Below are 8,179 nucleotides of genomic sequence, written 5' to 3' on the forward strand. Positions count from 1 at the left end.
CAACAAATTCCATTCTTTTTAGTGTGGTAACATCCTTTTCTGTCATCTCACAACTTGCAGGGGCTGTATTTCCTAAGTTTATCTTTATGAGGGAACACAATTTCTTGAGACAGTTGTCACGTCAGCTGAGGTGTCAAAACTCAATGGTTAAGTAATGCTAGCTTCAGCATGGGCCCCTTAGGTTTTTGCAATGAACCATTAGCATTTCATTTTTGCTAACTTTCCCTACACACTTAAAAGGGAACTAAGGACTTGTCAATACTTGCCAAATAAAGCTTCCAGCCCTCCTCTAGCATTCCAGTGGAATATTTATCAGAGATCAATACTGGGTAGGCCAGGGGTCCTTGGTTGGCTCATTCTGTGGAACATGCAACTCTTAATCTCAGGCTGGTGAATTTGAATCCCACACTGGGTGGAGATTATTTAAAAACCAACAAAACAAAAACAAAGCTGGGCAGGTCCAACAGCCACAGGAGATAGAAAACCAGTAGTTCTAAGAAATGGCAGACTAGCTAGCAATTCTATGAAACTTTCTAAGCGCCGTGTGAGAATTCAACATACATATTTCACCTCCATTAGAGGACAAAAGCGAAAAAAGAAAAATGGCACATTCTTAAAAGCTTCATAGGATGCTACTCAAGGCAAAGCCCTTCTCAATTTTTGCCACAGGAAGGGTGGATGGAGCCAGGTACATTGAAGAAATTCAACCAAGCACCAAGCTGGTAGGAAAAGGAACATCTGCATCATGATAAAGGGTGGATTATAAGACGATAAAACCAAGGGGAGCAGTGTGGATTTGTTGAAGTTACATCTCAAGAGCACCTTTTCTCAGTGGTGCTTAATGAACTGTAATGTGTTCAGATGATAAATGGTGTATGTGGGGATCCCTGAGTGGCTCAGTGGGTTTAATGCCTGCCTTCAGCCCAGGGCGTGATCCTGGAGTCCCGGGATCGAGTCCCACGTCGGACTCCCTGCATGGAGCCTGCTTCTTCTCCCTCTGCCTGTGTCTCTGCCTCTCTTTCTCTCTGTGTCTCTTATGAATAAATAAATAAAAATCTTAAAAAAAAAATGGAGTATGTCCCATTATTGAGGAGCCATTCAGCACACTGCTCCATAAGCTCCAGGAAGACAGACTGACTTGTTCACCATTGTATTCTTAGTACACAGTAGGGTGCTGAAAAAAAAAGTGCTAAATTATGAAATCTGGGGGCTCCTGGGTGGCTCAGTTGGTTAAGTAGCCAAGTCTTGATTTCAGTTCAGGTCATGATCATAGGGTCCTGGGATCAAGCGCTGTGTTGGGCTCTACCCTCAGCAGGGAGTCTGCTTGAAGATTCTCTCTCTCTCTGCCCCTCCCAACTCACTTTCTCAAATAAATCTTAAGTATGACATCTGGATCAGAAACAAAATCTTAGGGGTGCCTGTGTGGCTCAGTTAAGCCACTGCCTTCAGCTAGGGTTATGATTTTGGGGTCCTGGATCAAGTCCTGTATTGGGCTCCCGGCTCAGCAAGGAACCTGCTTCTCCTTTTCCCTCTCCTTTTTTTTTTTTTTTTTTTTTTTTTTTTTTAGATGTTATTTATTCATGAGAGACACAGAGAGACAGAGAGAGGCATAGACACAGGCAGAGTTAGAAGAAGGCTCCATGCAGGGAGCCTGACGCAGCACTTGATCCCGGGACCCCAGGATCACACCCTGGGCTGCAGGCGGCGCTAAACCGCTGCGCCACCGGGGCTGCCCAATAAATATTTTTTTAAAAAAGAAGAAACTATGGAGGGATGCCTGCGTGGCTCAGCGGTTTAGTGCCTGCCTTTGGCCCAGGGCATGATCCTGGAGTCCCGGGATTGAGTCCCGCATCGGGCTCCCTGCATGGAGCCTGCTTCTCCCTCTGCTTGTGTCTCTGCCCCTCTCTCTGGGTCTCTCATGAATAAATAAAATCTTTTAAAAAAATAAGGAAAAAGAAAAACTATGGAATGAATTTTTTATGTTTGCTTTTCTGCTTTACATTTTTTTTTTTTAAGATTTTTTAGTAATCTCTACCTCCAACATGGGCTTGAACTCACAACCCTAAGATCACAAGAGTCACGGACAGAGTCAACCAGGCGCCCCTGCTTTATATACTTTAAATACATTTGGTCTGTGCCTGGTCTGTGCACTATCCTAATTACAACTTTTTAAAGTTTAAGGCTAAACTACTAAACAACTAGTGTTTAAAACCATGGGAGAGATATAACATTTTCCCATGGTTTTAAACTTCTCAGGACCCTATAGCCACAGCAACGAAAGGGTAGATCACTCATGGGGGGAAACAAACTGGAGGCATTCATGGTCCCCATCTCCCTCCTAATCTCACATGTAGCTACTTAAAACTGCTATTCAACTGGACCTTATTTCCTAAGCAACTTGTTGTGGGGATTAAGGACAAGGAGGTCTACAGTGGTTTCCAAGAATCCCCTCAAACTCCTTCCACCCCAGCCTGGCCTGGGATGTTACCTAACCAGAATTTCTGGTTTACTATACAAAAGGGATATGTATGTATGTATGTATGTATGTATGTATATGTGTGTATATATATATATAAATATTAGAAACAATTCTATTATATATATTATATATTATAAATATAATAGAATATTTTATATATATATATATATAATAGAATATGCAGTACCAAGAAAGGCATCAGAATCTAAAAGAATCTAAAAGAGCAGATCAAATATGCATTTTGTTTAAAGGTTTCATTTTGAAGTAATCTCCACACCCAATGTGGGGAACTCAAACTCACAACCCGCCCCCCCACCCCAGATGAAGAGTTACATGCTCTCTCCCAACTGAGCCAGTCAGGTGCCCCTCCAATATGGTTTTTGTAAGGCCAAAAGGTCTTGTTAAATGAGAAGACAGAGTGGACTTCTTGTTTTCATTCACCCAAACACCCACTTCTTATTTGACCTTTTGTCTTTTTTTTTTTTTTTTTTTTTTTTGACCTTTTGTCTAAGTAGGCTCTGATAGATCATCATGTCCTCTTAAGTGCTCATCCTGAAATCTGGGCCAGAACCCAGCTCATTTTCTTCCTAAGTTTGGATTTATCATGAAGGCAAATCACCCAGATTCACCACTTACACATTTTCTTCCAGAAACCTAGCCTCTAAGAATTTTTCTGTACACAGGACTTAATGAGGTCACAAGAACAAAATCATACCAGATCCAGAATGGAAAACCCAAATCTGTCTGGACTTCTAGTTATGTTCCAGATTAGCTAAATTTGAGTTAAATTTTGTATCCATTAGACCATACCTCTGATAGAGAACATACCTTGAAAGGAATATATATGAATCCCAGTACTTAAAAATACTACTATGACTAAATATAATTTATTCTAGATAGGATCCTACAATAAAAAAAGAGGGCACTAGCTAAAAACTGAGGACTTTGATAATGTATCAATAATGGTTCATTAATTGTGATGACTACATCATACTAATGTAAGATGTTAATAAGGGACATCAAGGATGGGGTGTATGGGAACTTTGTACTATCCTTGCAATATAAAAATATTCTACAATTTAGTTTAAATAAAAATTGCATTAAAAACTTGAAAAAAGGGATGCCTGGATGGCTCAGTTCATTAAGCATCTGCCTTCAGTTCAGGTCATGATCCCAGAACCCTGGGATCAAACCCCACATCAGGCTCCCTGCTCAGCAGGGAGTCTGCTTCTCCCTCTGCTGTTCCACCTGCTTATGTTCACTCTCTCTCAAATAAATAATAAAATCTTAAAAAAAAAAAAAGAAAAAATACACAAAAGCTAAAAGAAAAGCCACCTCAAATTCATCAAGCAAGAAACCACACAGTATTTCATTATGTAACTTTCCAGGTTTTTTTTTTTTTTTTACTTTCTCGAAGTAAGCTCTATGCCCAACTGGGGGCTTGAATTCATGACCCCGGGGTTAAGAGTGCCATGCTCCACCAACTGAACCAGCCAGGTGTCCCAACTTTTCCTATTTATTTTTTATGCTGACTCATTCTCCATTCTTCGGTTGGTTCAAGTTCAGCATGTACTCTCTTCCATGATGGGTAAACTAAAACAGTCTCCTCTTCAAATTTTAGCCTGCTCCCTGACTGGTTGGTAAACTCCCCCAGGCTCGGAAAGGAAAATGACATTTCCTGAGTCCTTCTTCATGTCAGACCCTACGCTATGCAATTTCAGCCAGCTAGTCCTCACATTCATCTAGGATTTGTATCACCTATCTGGAAGCACTTAAGCACTGTGCTTCCGCGTAAGGACATGAGACTCTCCTGGTTATCAAATGATATCTACCATCAGCCAGGGGAAGCCAGCAGTAAACACCTAGGTGTCTAACTGCAGCTGAACAGAATCTGGTTACCCCATGGTCTGCCCAGATCCTGATTTCTGGATGATTCAGATCCTGGAGTTCAGGTAACTGGTAAACTAATTCAATCTAATTTTTGAGAAGGCCTGAGTGTTCTCTTCTTAGCCAACATACAGCCCACCCAAGTGCCCTTAATTAAAATGTTAAATGGCTGGCTTAGTCGGTGGAGCATGTGACTCTTCATGTTGGAGTCGAAAGTTTGAGCCCCATGTTGGGTGTAGAGATCACTTTATTTTTTATTATTTTTATTTTTTTTAATTTTTTTTTTTTTAAATTTTTTTTTTTTATTATTTATTTATGACAGTCACAGAGAGAGAGAGAGAGAGGCAGAGACACAGGCAGAGGGAGAAGCAGGCTCCATGCACCGGGAGCCCGATGTGGGATTCGATCCCGGGTCTCCAGGATCGCGCCCTGGGCCAAAGGCAGGCGCCAAACCGCTGCGCCACCCAGGGATCCCTATTTTTTTTAATTTTAAGATTTTATTTACTTATTCATAAGAGACGCATAGAGAGGCAGAGACAGGGGAAGTAGGCTCCATGCAAGGAGCCCGATATGGGACTCAATCCCAGGACTCCAGGATCACACCCTGAGCCAAAGGCAGACACTCAAACGCTGAGCCACCCAAGCATCCCTAGAGATCACCTTAAAAAAATAAATTAAAAACTAAAATATTAAAAAAAAAAAAAAAAAAAAGTTAAATGGGAAGGGCACCTGGCTAGCTCAACTGGTGGAGCATACAATCTCGTTCTTGGGGTTGTGAGTTCAAGCTCCACACTGGATGTATCAATTACTTAAAAAAAAAAAAAAAAATTGGGGCAGCCCGGGTGGCTCAGTGGTTTAGTGCCGCTTTTAGCCCAGGGCCTGATTTTGGAGACCCAGGATTGAGTCCCATGTCAGGTTCCCTGCATGGAGCCTGCTTCTCCCTCCGCCTCTGCCTCTGTCTCTCTCTCTGTCTCCATTTCTCTCATGAATAAATAAATAAAATCTTAAAAAAAAAAAAAATCTAAATGAAAAAAATAAAAAATTATGTATGTTAATAGTATAACTTAAGTATATTAATATAAAAACAAAAAAGACTAGAAGAGGAAAGAAAGCACAATAAACCAAATCAAATTGCCAGAGAAGAAAAACCAGCCAAACTACCAATTGCTAGAGAACAGAAGTCTAACAATCATCACAGTACTGTCATCTTATTTCCTTATTTTCTGTGAGGAAATTGAAGTAAAATCCATGGTATCTGGTATCCCCAGTGTGTCTGGTATATAACATAACTTCTCAGATTATAGATACATTGATAGTAGCTACTTCCTCTTAATGTGGCCCACACTGAGAAGTAGACAATACCTGATCAGAGCCCAATGAGTTAATTCCTTACACAGAACTAGCAGTTTCAAAAACCCCTCAAGATTCACACGAAAAGAATAGTAAACTGCTTCTGAAAGAGTTGAGACCTTCTACAGCTCCATGCTCTCTAAGCTTACCTGCTACATTGACCTATATTTAGAATTTGGTTTCAAGGGCTGTCTCCTTTTCTTCTTTCCAAGAGGTTGAGCTCTTTACCCTGGACTACCTTTGACTTTTTTTTTTTTTAAGATTTTATTTATTTATTTTTGGGAGTAGAAGTGGGAGCAAGAGAAGCACACAGGGGGAGAGGGAGAAGCAGACTCCCCACCAAGCAGGGAGCCTGATGAGAGACTCGATCCCAGGACCCTGAGATCATGACCTGAGCTAAAGGCAGACACTTAATTGACTGAGCCACCCAGGTGTCCAATCCCAGACTACCTTTGATTGTATATGGTTGGAGTCAACTCAGCCTCTTATCCCTTTCAACATTCCCATTTCTGACAACTAGGTTGTCTGGCTTCTGATTGAGCTGTAGGGGAAGGATGGGGTGGGGCAGAGGGAGAATCACTAACTCACAGTAGCTTCAATGTCTGGGCCCAAGCCAGCCTGATCCTCAACAATGGGTATGGGTCTCAACTGTAGCAATAGCTACCTCAGCCACTATTCCTCCTCAAGGTGATATGTGAAACACTGACAAGTTTTCTCCTCTAGGATCAAGGGCCCTAATATTCCCTTACCACTCCTCATAGGACAACATTTTCTCAGGAGGTTGGCTCTCTATCTCTGTTTCTCAGACTGGGTGTCCAAAATGGAACATAATGCCATGAATGTGGAACAGTAAGACTATAGTGGAATTTAAGCCTAATTTACATTTATCTTAATTTTTTCTTCTTAGTTTTGGCCACATCATTTCAATCTATTTCAGGTTAGATAAAATTTTAGTTATCTTACCAAAAACATGTATTGGTTAATTATTCTAGTTTTGTGTTATCTGCAAATCTGATAAATACATTTCTTCGGGCAGCCCGGGTGGTTCAGTGGTTTAGCGCCGCCTTCAGCCCAGGGCCTGATCCTCAGGACCCAGGATAGAGTCCCACGTCAGGCTCCCTGAATGGAGCCTGCTTCTCCCTCTGCCTGTGTCTCTGCCTCTCTCTCTCTCTCTCTCATAAATAAATAAAATAAAAATCTCTTAAAAAAATACATTTCTTCATTTTCATCTATGCTGAAACAGTATGTAGAATTGGATGGGGCTGAAGATAAGAGGTCTGTGGACTAATACCAGTATTCTCCTTACAGGTGGGGGATAGTTCTTAATGATCTTCTTTGGCTACAGCTGGCTTAATCACCTATTAATCTAAGTACCAGGATTAATTGTCAAATGCCCTGATGAAATCAATAGACCCAACTAGAATTTCTGATATACAAGCTTTAAGAAAGATGAAGTGAGCTTGAGTACAACTTGAGCTGAATAAGCCTGAAAATTTACTGTGGCTCTGAATTTCATTATATATTATTTTTTTCTTTTTGAAGATTTATTTACTTGAGAGAGCAAGAGAGAACACAAGTAAGAGAGGGCCCAAGCTGGGGGAGGGGCAGAGGGAGAAGCAAGCAGGGAGCCCAACATGGGGCTTGATTCCAGGACCCCGAGATCATGACCCGAGCTGAGGGCGGCCGCTTAACTGACGAAGCCACCCAGGAGCCTGAATTTCATTATGTATTCTGGCAAAACATAACTGGATACCAAAGGTATCCAACCATACTGAATCAGAGTCCAAGTTATTTTGCTAGATACAGATCAAATTTACCTTCAATAGGGGCACCTGGGTAGCTCTGTCAATTAAGCATCTGCCTTCAACTCAGGTCATGATCCTGGATCCTGGGATTGAGTCTCATATCCGGCTCCCTGTTCAGCAGGGAGTCATCTTCCCCCTCTGCCCTCCTCCCTCCTCGTGATCTCTCTCTTTCAAATACATAAAATCTTAAAAAAAAAAAAAAATTACCTTCAGAAGAGAGGACCAGGAGTTAGTTACTTCCTCAATCAAGTGAGCATATGAAATAGACCAGGCTAGTTGGACAACATGACTGAAAGAACAGAACAAGCTATGAACTACAAGTTGTGTTGCTACAAAAAAAAGAGTCCAGGGGCGCCTGGGTGGCTCAGTGGTTGAGCGTCTGCCTCTGGCTCAGGTTGTGATCATAGGCTCCTGGAGTTGCATCCCCACAGGGAGCCTACTTCTCCCTCTGCCTATGTCTCTGGCTTTCTGTGTCTCTCATGAAGAAACAAAATCTTAAAAAAAAAAAAAAAGAAAAGAAAACGGAGTCCAACACAGCATCATTTTTCTTTCCTTTTTGTTTTTGTCCTTTTTAGAGAGAGGGAGCGGCAGGGCAGGCAGTAAGAATGGCTGAGGGGGAGAGAGAGAATCTGAAGTTGGCTTCACATCGAGCACAGAG

This window comes from Canis lupus, chromosome 11 (assembly GCF_048164855.1).
Source record: "Canis lupus baileyi chromosome 11, mCanLup2.hap1, whole genome shotgun sequence".
Lineage (NCBI taxonomy): Eukaryota > Metazoa > Chordata > Mammalia > Carnivora > Canidae > Canis > Canis lupus.